Genomic DNA, 12,777 nt, shown 5'->3' on the forward strand with positions numbered 1-12,777 from the left:
GTTTGGCTGCAGACAATATAGCTATATGTGGAAAATCATCCTGGTGTGATTTGGTTGTTTTCTTCAGCAATACACTCTTGTGAGAATTTTATCTCAATATATGCAGGCATCTCTATGTAAACTGCTGTGTCTCTATGTAACTGCTGTACTGAGGCAATTCATTATGGAGGATGTATTACTATGTTTAGGCTTACCAGAAGTCCCACTTTTACTGGGATTGTCCCGGTTTGGAGGCGCTGTCCCAGTGTCCCACCCAGTTGTTCATTCTGTCCCAGTAGGGTTGCCACCTCCAGGTTTCAAATCATGTGTCCGGGTTTCAGCCCACCTGAAACCCAGACACATTATTCTAAATGACTGGACTGTGGCTCTCCAGCATAGTTGTATGCTGGTACTTTGTTACATACAGCCCTGCTTAGCTTAACGTTTGTGTCCTTCAAAGTTTACATTTAGTAATACAGGCTGAGTGAGCAGCATAGGTTTTTTTAATTTTGTAGTACTACTTGGTTTAATTTACTAAGAATTTAACACCCCCCGACCCCTGGTGACATTGCCTGTAATACACCTTTAGGGGGATCATATGGGTATGACCAGGAAGTACAGACAGGCAGGATTTTTGGCCTGGATTTTGCGTTACTTCATGCTGAATAGCATTTTGGCTATAATCTTCCTGCATTATGGTGTAGAGTAGCCTCTTAAACAGCTTTAGCAGGTAATTCATTCAATGTTGTATTTATGCCTTATCAGTATTTGGCTCTATTCCTTAGACACATAAAACACATATTACACTGCAGATATTAAATAGTGAAATTGATCATTATGAAAGTGATAATTATGCTTGATGTTTGGCATTATTTAGAATCTGAGATTTAGATTAATGATTTATTTGCCATGACAACATAATGGTGCCTTTTTCACTAGGGGGTGGTGTTATGGTCTATTTAAACTGTGTGATTCGCTTGTTTTACTGAGGAAGGGTAGCGTATCCACGAAACATTACACACATAAAAGCTACTACTTTAAAAGGACTGGTAATTGCCACGCCCCTTGACCACGCTCCTGACCACACCCCCACTGGCACCGTACCAGGTGGTCCCAGTTTCACCTCTAAAAATTATGGTAAGCCTAACTATGTTCCACTATCTATCTTATTGCTAATAACCATTGCAATAGCTATTCTTCATACTTGCATTTAACTCACTATCTATCTTATTGCTAATAACCATTGCAATAGCTATTCTTCATACTTGTATGTAATTCTTTGTAATTGTTGCTATACTGCCATTATTGTTGTTCCTGAAATCTTTACAAAGCACCTATCACTTACTTAGATCCCTAAAAATGTACCTGTCCGGTAATTATCCCTTGTATTGACTTGGGTACCGTGTACAGCTAGGGTGTAGCAGTGTACTAGGTGTCTTTGGATTGTATTTTTGCCAATATTATGATTATGATGTGCACATCTTCAGGGTTTTAATTGGCCACATGTACTATATTGTTTTTTCAACATACTTTACTTTGTGTTGCTAACATATTGTCAAGGTATTTGAAATATTATTAAATAATATATAGAAATATATTTAACTTTATCTAATAAATCTGTGGATGTGAACATGGTCTGTAGGACAAAGGATTAGATCTCCCCCACTCCAATTGCACAGGAGACATTCTTGGCTGAAAGGAGAACAAAGGATTATCTCTGGCAGATCTCACACACTCAATATGTTAAATTATGCAATTGTATAATTTAGCAAGGAACTAAAATATAACAGTTTCAGGATACAGGCAAATATATGGAGACGAAATGTCTGAATTACCCTTTTGGAACTGATCAAAATCATGGAGAGGCAGCTTTTATGCACATGGTGTTAATTTTTAAATCCACATCTGCACTGCTGGCTAAACAGGAAATATGCTGCATTAAGACTTTTACAACTACTCGTGGATTGACCCCATGTGGTGAGTATGAGACAAAAAGTCTGGCAACTGAAGTTACTGAAAAGTTAGAATGTTAGGATAATACAGTGAAGGCCCATGACTTACATTATGATTTCAAAACAACTATATATATTTTAATGGATATGAGATGTATATTTATGTGATATCAAACATTAACATCTAAATATATATATATATATGGAAAGTAAAAGATTGAATGATATATATATATATATATATATATATATATATATATTTTGAAGGCATGAATATCTTAGCCTCTGTGTGTTTAAGAACATGAATAGATGTTTATGGACCTGAAGAGAAGTGATTATTAACATTTATTTTTATTTCAGATCGACATAAACAGGATTTATGTATTCAGGAAGAAATACACAGAAATGTCACATACTATATCTGGGTGGATGCAAATATCAGGAGTTTTAAATACTACCAATCTGGAGATATAAAAATAAGCTGTTATTTGCAAAGAAATGCCAGAATACTGATAAAATTATAATGCATTTTAAGCTAATAATTAGCAGTGTTAAATTACCTTAATATAATAAAATGTTAATAATATAACATATTTGGTATCAGAATAATCAGAAAAAATAACCTAATATTAACCATCTGTAATTGGGGTTATATATGATTAATGCAGAGAGTGTGATCTGATTAAATAACCATTTTATAAAAAAAAATTAACTTGCTTAAAAATGTCAGAAATGCTGTATTGTATTGCTATGTTGTACTGTATGCTGCCACCTGGTGTTATGTTGCGAGAACTACAGCCAGAAGGTTCTTTCTGGCTGTTAAAAATGAAATTTCCAAGGGCCAATCCGATTTAGACTTCCCAGATAACCAATGGGAAGGTCAGCTCCCGTAGTGCCACCCACATGATGTCATCAATGATTATATAATGGGAGTGTTGAATGCACAAGAGAGAGTTGTCTGTAACTTGTTGAAAATTAGTGATCTGATTTTGGCTGCGATATACCTAAAAAAAAAAAAAAAGTTCACTTCAGCAAGGAGCTTAAAACTTATCCTTGATTTGTGCAAAAACCTTCTTTCAAATGAGATGACCTAAAGACCGCTACGAATTGGATCTGTTGCAAAACATTGGGAACCGGATTGCTGTTTATTTGGGTGATGTATACAAGGTTTTTGTAAGATAAGTTATATGCATAGTTAATTTGTATTTAATAGATTTAAAGAAGCAGTGTGTTTTTCTTTTTAAGTTAGCATTTCACAACCTATATATATATTGTTTAAATCTGCGTCTGATTGACCAAGTAACTCATCTATGCAAGTTCTGATATTGTCAGTTAATTTTGTATTAGGATAAATTGCAGTTAAATAGCAGAATATATATATTATCCTATTGTTTTATAAACACTGTTTAGAATTGTATTGCTTGGATGTTAAAGGTTTTTAGTCCCATTGTGTTAAATAAATAAAAGGCTGAATTGTGAAGGTATATTTTTCTGGGTTTTGTAAGAAGGATAGCATATCTTAAGAGTTGGTTTTAACGCATATAAACTTTTATTTAATTTCCTTTTACTGCAAATATAGTTCAATATGTTTATGGATATTAACTAAATAAAAGAATTCAGATATTTATATTAATTGTATGGTCTAGTAGGTGCATGGTTGATAAGGGTTTCTATTTCTTTGTATTATGTTTATAACCCTGCCATAAACTTATATATATATTATTTGGATAGCACTGCTAAGATTTTCATAAATATACTGACATAATAATTGGAGGCACTTTTTCTGAGATTTATTAATATTCCATCATAATTGATATAATATATTTGTAAGTAAATAGAAATTATTATAAAAGAGAAAAAAAATAAAAAATAAAAAATTCATATTTCGATATTAATATTTTGAAGATATAATTTTTTTTTAAAAGTTGAAATATTAATTTTCATATTTCGAGATTTACATTAATATCTTGAAATATTATTAAAGATTAATTTTGAAAAATTAATAAAAATATTAATTTTTCATATTTCAAAATTAATCAAAAATATTGATTTTTCATATTTTAAAAGTTAATAAAAAATATTAATTTCTCATATTTTGGAATATTAATTTTTCATATTTCAAAATTAATAATATTTTTTTTTTTGAAATATAAAAATTTTCCTTCTCTCTTTTTATTGGCAAAAATTGTATTAGCGTTTTAGTTTAACTAAGTACTAAACCAATATAATAATGTCTGTAGCCAGAAGTGACTCATTTAATTCTATACATAGCAATGAAATTGGTCCCATAACCATACCTATTACTAAAGGTCAGGTCCTTAAGAAAGATATCTTAAGTTACCTTAAAGGGAAGTTTAATATTGCGGGTGAATTAAATGATTTTATGGATATGCTTGAAACTAGGGCTAAAAATATTACCGTTAATAATAATATGTGGAATGAAGAGAATGAATTCTTCCAGGAATTATTAATGATTAATCAATGCGAAGCTCCCAAAAAGCGAGACGAACTAATACTAAAATCCTGGCCCCTTTTAATATGCATAATTGACGAAATGTCGTTTTGTGTCACAGACAAACGATTGCAAATACAGGAGCTAGAAAATAGTATTCGTTCCTCGCGCAGACGCGAAGAGGGTTTAAAAATAGCCAAAAATAAAATGGATGAATTTGCCCAAAACCTAGCCACCTTAGATAAGCACAATATGGACTTAATCGCGCAGATACAAGATTTAAATAAACAGCTTGCGCAAAGCCAGAGAGAATTAAGCGATTTAAAAAGGTCATATCGCCATAATGAAAACCCCTATATTAGCAGTGAGAATAATACAGATAATGCTAACTCCTTTAGCGAACGCGTAAGGGACGAGGTACGAAAATATATAGAACAACATAGACAAATGACCCCTAACGGGTCAGAAGTAGATTTCCCAAATAGACAATCCCCTCAGGATGTAAATCCAGAGGACAGCTGTAGCGCAGCTGATGCGGGGGAGGGAAACTCTAACAGAGAATCCCAAAATAAGTCTGATAAAGTCTATGATTCCCATAAAATAATCACCTTCGTACAACGCGCAGTACCTATATTCTCCAATAAGGGAACAACATCTGTAATTGATCATTTACAGGCTTTTGAAAATGCGTTAGCTATAATGAATGTTACAAGTGAGAAATTGAAAATTGAATTTCTGCCTTGGGTATTTGACAGTAAGCATCACAAATTCTTTGCTTCACTAAAGGATATGAATATTCATTCCTGGAATGGGGTAAAACAACAATGCAGAAAAGAATTCGGGCAATATCGCACTAAAACTGCCGCGAAAATAGCGGTATATGGTTTAAAGTGTCGTGCGAATCAGAGTCCAGTCGAATTCCTTTCTGTATTGAAAAATGCGTACAGTATGGCTGAAGATAATCCCAGATTTGATGGCTCAGAATTTGTAAATTTATTTTTTGAAGCATTGCCTACACCCATCAAAATTAACTTAGCTAGAGATTTTGATGAGGACTGCTCATTGGAATGGCTGATCAAAGAGAGTACAAAATTATACTCTATTCAGCAGTCCAGTGAGCAGGGGGTTAAAAAGGAATCAAAACCCAAAATTGTAGCAGAAACTAGGGTGTCACCTAAACCCCTCAATTTGGAGTCTAACAAGAGAACTTATGCAGAGGTGGCCAGTCAAAACAGGCCATCTCCACAGAGGTTTAATCCTGCCCCTCCCCCTACACAGGTTGAGGCGCAGGGAGACTATAACCAAAGTGGGGGACATAATCAGGTGAATAATTACTCACAAAGAGAATACTCACCAAATAATTGGTATCCGCGCAAGGGTAGATACAATAGACGGCGAAGATATTCTCAGGGTAACCAGACACCCCAGGTATATAATGCTCCCCAAAGTACTAATGCTGAACAAGCTGAACCCCAGGGGCAACCACGCCAGAATAGAAATAGTGGCCCTGATTCTGAGGGAACCCAATGGTCCAGGAATCAGTACAATGGGGCACCAAGAGATAGGCCCAGGGGTAGAGGTAACTTGTACAATCAGGTAGATATGCTGTTTACCCAATTAAATCGGTTGAGCGAACAAATCGCTAATATGAGTCAAAAATCTACGGCTCAGCAACCGAACAATACTTTTTTAGGGGTACAGCCAGTGGTCAGCAGTGGACCACAGGCACAGTCATAAATACTGCAGTATCACCTGAAGGGGAGGGGAGAGATATACAAAATGTAGTAATAAATATCAATGATACTAATCATGTTATCTCCCCACAGACCGGAAACGGACAAATTAGCTGTGACAATGAGCGATATCAGCCGGGAAAAATTAACCAAACTTTTCCTCTGCAGTGTTCTCTTAACATTATTTCCACAGATACAGTACACAAGAACCCAGCTGACCTTGTCATAGGGGAAACAGGTAGGTATGAAATTTCCTCTGCATCGAATGATGCAGCGGATCCAGGTAAAACGTGGCGAAGCCCACAGATGTACAAGAATGCAAATTTTATGTGTGAAATGATAGAAACTGCAGGAAGATATTATGTACTAGTTGAGCTGCAAGATTCAGTCTCCAACCCTATCAGGGGATTAATTGACACTGGGTCACAGGCAACTATCTTATCCCACAGGTACTACACACAGCTAAATGAGCTAACACCCCACAAACCCAAAATAAGAGAATTTGACGGTTCTCTAATAGGTGTTGGGGGTGACTCCCTAAAAGTCTACGGTACTGCCTGGTTAAAATTTAAATTGGGGAACAGGGTCATAAGACACCCTGTCATTATAGTGGATCTGCCAACTGATCGTTTAATTATTGGTAGTGATCTCCTGAAACGATTAAGCACCATAATTGATTGCATAAATAATGTAATTTGGTCGCAAGTTAAACGGCCTATCAATTATGAAAAATCTGGTACATCTCGCACCCGACACAGCTGTCACGTGGTGGAAGAGAAACCAGATGCTGTGGAGATTCATTTCAGGAATAACTCTACACCTGAAATCACTATTCTACAAATAGATGATCAGACTCCTTTTAGTGGCTCTGATGGTAATACTTTTAAAATTTCGCCCGGAAAAATAGCAAATATCTCCCTAGATGGCGATATATTAACCATATCACTCCACAAGGGGGATCCTAAAATCCCTAAAGGGGGAGACCATGCTCAATACCTCACAGGGATTGAGAGAGTTAAAGAGGATCTATTTATCCCTATACAAGTACATGACCTTGGTAAAACCAAGTATGCTAAAATAAATTTAAAACAGGAAGCTAGCTATATAAGCGAAGGTTTATTAGCGCAAATAGCTGAACCTAAAGTGATTAAATATCTTTCTCCCCAAGACCACTGTGTCAACGGCCTGGATGACAGGTCTGAAAGCTATAACATCACAGCTAAGTGCTTATTATCTATCTCTATTGGTAATAAGTCAGTGAAGCACCTGTTTTTAGTTTTAAATACTCCCCATAATCAAATATGCATTGGCAATGATATCTTACATAGATATGCCATACAAATAGATTTGATTAATTCTTGCCTCTGGAGCAGGTTAAAGGGGGACCCTGAAGTATTTCAGGATGAAAATGCAGCCCTGAAATCAAACCAGCAATTGCCATATGCTGTGAATATGCAGGTATCTAGCGATGTTATAATTCCTGCTGGGGCTGATAAATTTCTTTTACCCTTACAGGTAAAGAGAGGTCAGAAATTAAAAACTTCTGAAACACTGATTTGCCTCTCCCATAGAATACAAAATCTGGGTGTCTCAGTAACCTACACTCCTATGGTGAATATTGGAACTGTTCCAATAAATATTATTGTGCATAACATGACCCCACAGGATATAACATTATCCAAGGGAACTACCATAGGATATGCACTGGAATCAAGTTATTACACTTTTGGATTCCAGAATAATGTAATTGGGCTAATACCTGAAGGATACCTAACTGAAGAACAATTAATAGAACAATCCTTTGCATCTATGCCAGAGGGTCTATTTAATATTCAGTCTATTTATCCCTTCAGCTCAGAGGAAGGCATCTGTAAAATTGAAGAAGCCTCTCTAGTGTTTGATCAGCCAATCAAACAGCAAGATTACCCCAATCCCCAGAGTCATGGGAGCAATATAAATTATAATCAAGGGGATCTCACCTCTAGGTTGGAAGAAGCCTATGAAATAGGACAGCCTGAAATCTTTCCAGGATTTCAGCAAATAGTCGAAGAGCAAATATCCTTAGCCAATGGCTGTTCTAGCGATGATGAACGCCAACAGCTGCGAGAACTCCTGATGGAGTACAAGGATATTTTCGCTAAGGATTCTTATGACTGTGGTACCACAGACTTGCACATTGCAAGAATACAAACAGATCCTAATGCGCCACCTGTATTTGTCAAACAATACAGACTTCCCTTAGCCTCATATGATTCTCTTGCAGAGATCATAAGGAATTTGGAAGAAAGAGGTATTATCAGACAGGTGCACAGCTCTTATAATAATCCTATTCTAGGTGTCCTTAAGCCCAATGGACAATGGCGTTTGTGTGCTGACTTAAGACAGCTAAACAAACGAGTATACATGTCTGGCTGGCCTGTACCATACATTGACCAGTGTCTAGCACAAATGCAGGGATCCAAAATATTCACTGCCATTGATTGTGCACAGGGATATTGGACCATAAAGGTACATGAAGAGGACCAATATAAGCTAGCATTCTCCTTCCAAAAGATTCAGTATGCATTCCAGAGACTTCCATTTGGATACATAAATTCTGGACATGAATTTGCTGTATTCATGCATAAGGCTATGCCTGACGCACTGGAAAGGGGGACCTTATCTTATGTGGATGATGTTTTAATCAAAAGCACAGACTTTGAAAAACACATTGCAGAGCTTAAACACGTCCTCAGCCAACTTAAAAGGGCAGGTGTCAAATTATCCCTGCAAAAAGCTCAATGGTGCCGCACTCGTGTAAACTTCTTGGGACATGAAGTTACTTCTGACGGATTAAATCCCCAGAAGAAAAAGGTAGAAGCGATAGTGAATTCTAAAAACCCAACTAACTTAAAGGAATTGAGATCATTCCTGGGTATGACAAATTATTCTCGCAAATTCATTGATAATTATGCGGAATTAACTAAACCACTACTACTTCTTCTGAAGAAAGATGTGAAATGGCACTGGAGTGAGTCTCAAGAGACAGCCATCGGAGAGCTGAAGAGAAAACTCACTCAAGCACCTTGCTTAGCATACCCTGAAGGTGGCAAACCTTTCTTCTTAGAGACAGGTTACACAGATATAAGCATGAGTGCTGTGTTATACCAAAAGCGTGATAATTTGAACAAAGCCATTGCTTATGCGAGCAAAAATCTATCCCCAGTAGAAATAAAGTTTAACGATTGCGAAAAAGCCCTCTTATCTACTGTATGGGCTCTACAAAATTTCCGCAGCTATATACAGGGCGAGAAAATTATTGTAGAAACGGCCCACCAGCCTTTGCTATATTTGCAAAGTGAGAGAATAAGAGATGGGAATTTGTCTAACAGCCGCATAACAGCGTGGACTCTTTCCTTACAAGGCTGGCCCTTAGAAATTCGCTACAAGCAGAATAAAAAGAATCCAGTCGCACAAGGGCTTGCTGAGCTCCACGACTGTACTGCTAGAGATCCTGGGGAAAAATTATCAGAAGATGATTTTCTGGAAGAACAATTGCTTTCCCCATATAAAATGTACAATGAAGACCATTGTCAAACATTACCTTGGGTATATGTTGATGGTTGTTCTTACCATGCCACTATTGATAATGAGCGCAGACTAGTCGCTGGCATTGGTATAACTGGGGCAAATGGATTCTCAAATATATCTGTAGGTTTCAACATTGGACCAAGATCCAGTCAAGTTGCAGAACTAACTGCTGTTTTCAAAACCATTGAAATGGCTATTGAACATGGTATTCATGAATTTGTGATCATAACTGACTCAAATTATGTGCGTGACAGTTTTGTTGAATACCTGCCAACTTGGAAAAGAAATGGCATGCAGAAAAGCAATAACAAACCAGTCAAGCATGGCAAATTGTTCTGCGAGATTGATAATCTGGTAGTATCCAATGATTTAACCATACACTGGAAAAAGACCAAGGGTCATTCCAGAGTTTTAGGTCCTGATAAGGAAGGCAATGACCTTGCGGACTCATTAGCCAAACAAGGAGCCATAACTGGAGAACTCCTTAATATTGAACACTTAATGGGTGCAATTCAGGTAGAAGCCATTACCAGAAACCAGGCAAAACAACAGAGTGAGCCTAACTTGGTACAATGGAGTCAGGATTCTCCTAGTGAGGACCTGATCACTAGTCAAAAAGAAGACCCCATTGTAGGCATCTTCTATAAACACATAGAAGATCCTGAAAGCAACCCCATCTCAAAAGATGATTGTATTGGCAAAGAAGATCTGAGAATCTTAATAAAATCTAAATCACAATTCAAATTACAGGATGGTTTGTTAATTAGAACCTCCAAAACTGGCATCCAACAGTGGGTAGTACCCACCAAGTTCAGAGGTCTAATGCTTCAACATGCCCATGATGCTCCCACATCTGGTCATCGCGGTGCCAAACTCACGTACGAAATATTGCGTGACTACGCTTTTTGGCCACACATGTTGAAAGATGTTCAAACCTACTGTCAAGGGTGTTTAATCTGTCCACAGTTCCAACCCACTGCACCAACGCATAGAGCGCCATTGCAGAAAAGGGGGATGGTAATGCCATGGTCAGATATACAAATTGATTTTATTGGTCCGGTAACAAGGTCATCAAGAGGTAACAAGTACATGTTAACAGTGACATGCCTGTTCACTAAATGGGTAGAGTGCATTAGTGCACCTAACAATAGTGCTGAAACATGTGCAGCATTGCTCATCAACCATGTATTTTCCAGATTTGGTTTGCCCCAAAGAATCGAATCAGATCGGGGGACCCACTTCACTAGCGAAGTGATGACAAAAATGTGGAAAATACTAGGGGTTAAAAGAAAGCTCCATATTGCTTATAGAGCTGCCTCAAGTGGTGGTGTAGAGCGTTACAACCAGTCTATTGTTAAAATCCTCAAAAAGTTTGTGAGTGAAACAGGTAAAGACTGGGATGTAAAACTACCTCTAGTCTTAATGGCATTAAGAGCAACTCCAAGTAGTGCTACCAAGATGTCACCTTTTGAACTGATGACTGGTAGAAGAATGGTTCTACCTCAGCATCTGCTGTACCGTACATCAGACCAAAATTTGATAAACGCTGCCAATACACATCAATATGTGGAAAACCTAAGGAAACACCTGCAACATGCCTTTGCATTTGCTCAAAGGAATTTAGAAAGAGCCGCAACTGCCACTAAAACCTATTATGATCTCAAAACATCCAAAAAGGAATATGAAATAAATGATAAAGTTTATCTTTATAACTTTGGAAGAGATCAGGTTAGGGAGAAGAAATTTCTTCCCTCATGGAAAGGTCCTTTTGTCATTACTGACAAAATATCTCCAGTGGCCTATAAAATACGGATCCCCAAAAATGAAGGTTTCATAAATAAATGGGTCCATATCAATCAATTGCGAGCGTGTCATCCCAGATCCCAACTACAAGTCATAGAGGGAAAATGAAGTGTCCTATCCCCAAATGAACTAGAGACATACTATAGTTTAAAGATGCCTAACTGATAAACATGAAGGTTCAAAATTGACAGACTATCTACATAGAAGACTGTCCATGATGTGTACGGTCAACATCCTCACCAAATACCACTAACCTTGATCCAATTCAAATACATGTGTCCTACATATTTTTGAATTGGAAAGGGGGATTTATGTCAAGGTATTTGAAATATTATTAAATAATATATAGAAATATATTTAACTTTATCTAATAAATCTGTGGATGTGAACATGGTCTGTAGGACAAAGGATTAGATCTCCCCCACTCCAATTGCACAGGAGACATTCTTGGCTGAAAGGAGAACAAAGGATTATCTCTGGCAGATCTCACACACTCAATATGTTAAATTATGCAATTGTATAATTTAGCAAGGAACTAAAATATAACAGTTTCAGGATACAGGCAAATATATGGAGACGAAATGTCTGAATTACCCTTTTGGAACTGATCAAAATCATGGAGAGGCAGCTTTTATGCACATGGTGTTAATTTTTAAATCCACATCTGCACTGCTGGCTAAACAGGAAATATGCTGCATTAAGACTTTTACAACTACTCGTGGATTGACCCCATGTGGTGAGTATGAGACAAAAAGTCTGGCAACTGAAGTTACTGAAAAGTTAGAATGTTAGGATAATACAGTGAAGGCCCATGACTTACATTATGATTTCAAAACAACTATATATATTTTAATGGATATGAGATGTATATTTATGTGATATCAAACATTAACATCTAAATATATATATATATATGGAAAGTAAAAGATTGAATGATATATATATATATATATATATATATATATATATTTTGAAGGCATGAATATCTTAGCCTCTGTGTGTTTAAGAACATGAATAGATGTTTATGGACCTGAAGAGAAGTGATTATTAACATTTATTTTTATTTCAGATCGACATAAACAGGATTTATGTATTCAGGAAGAAATACACAGAAATGTCACATACTATATCTGGGTGGATGCAAATATCAGGAGTTTTAAATACTACCAATCTGGAGATATAAAAATAAGCTGTTATTTGCAAAGAAATGCCAGAATACTGATAAAATTATAATGCATTTTAAGCTAATAATTAGCAGTGTTAAATTACCTTAATATAATAAAATGTT

The sequence above is a fragment of the Bombina bombina genome, chromosome 2 (genome assembly GCF_027579735.1).
Source record: "Bombina bombina isolate aBomBom1 chromosome 2, aBomBom1.pri, whole genome shotgun sequence".
Taxonomy (NCBI): Eukaryota; Metazoa; Chordata; class Amphibia; order Anura; family Bombinatoridae; genus Bombina; species Bombina bombina.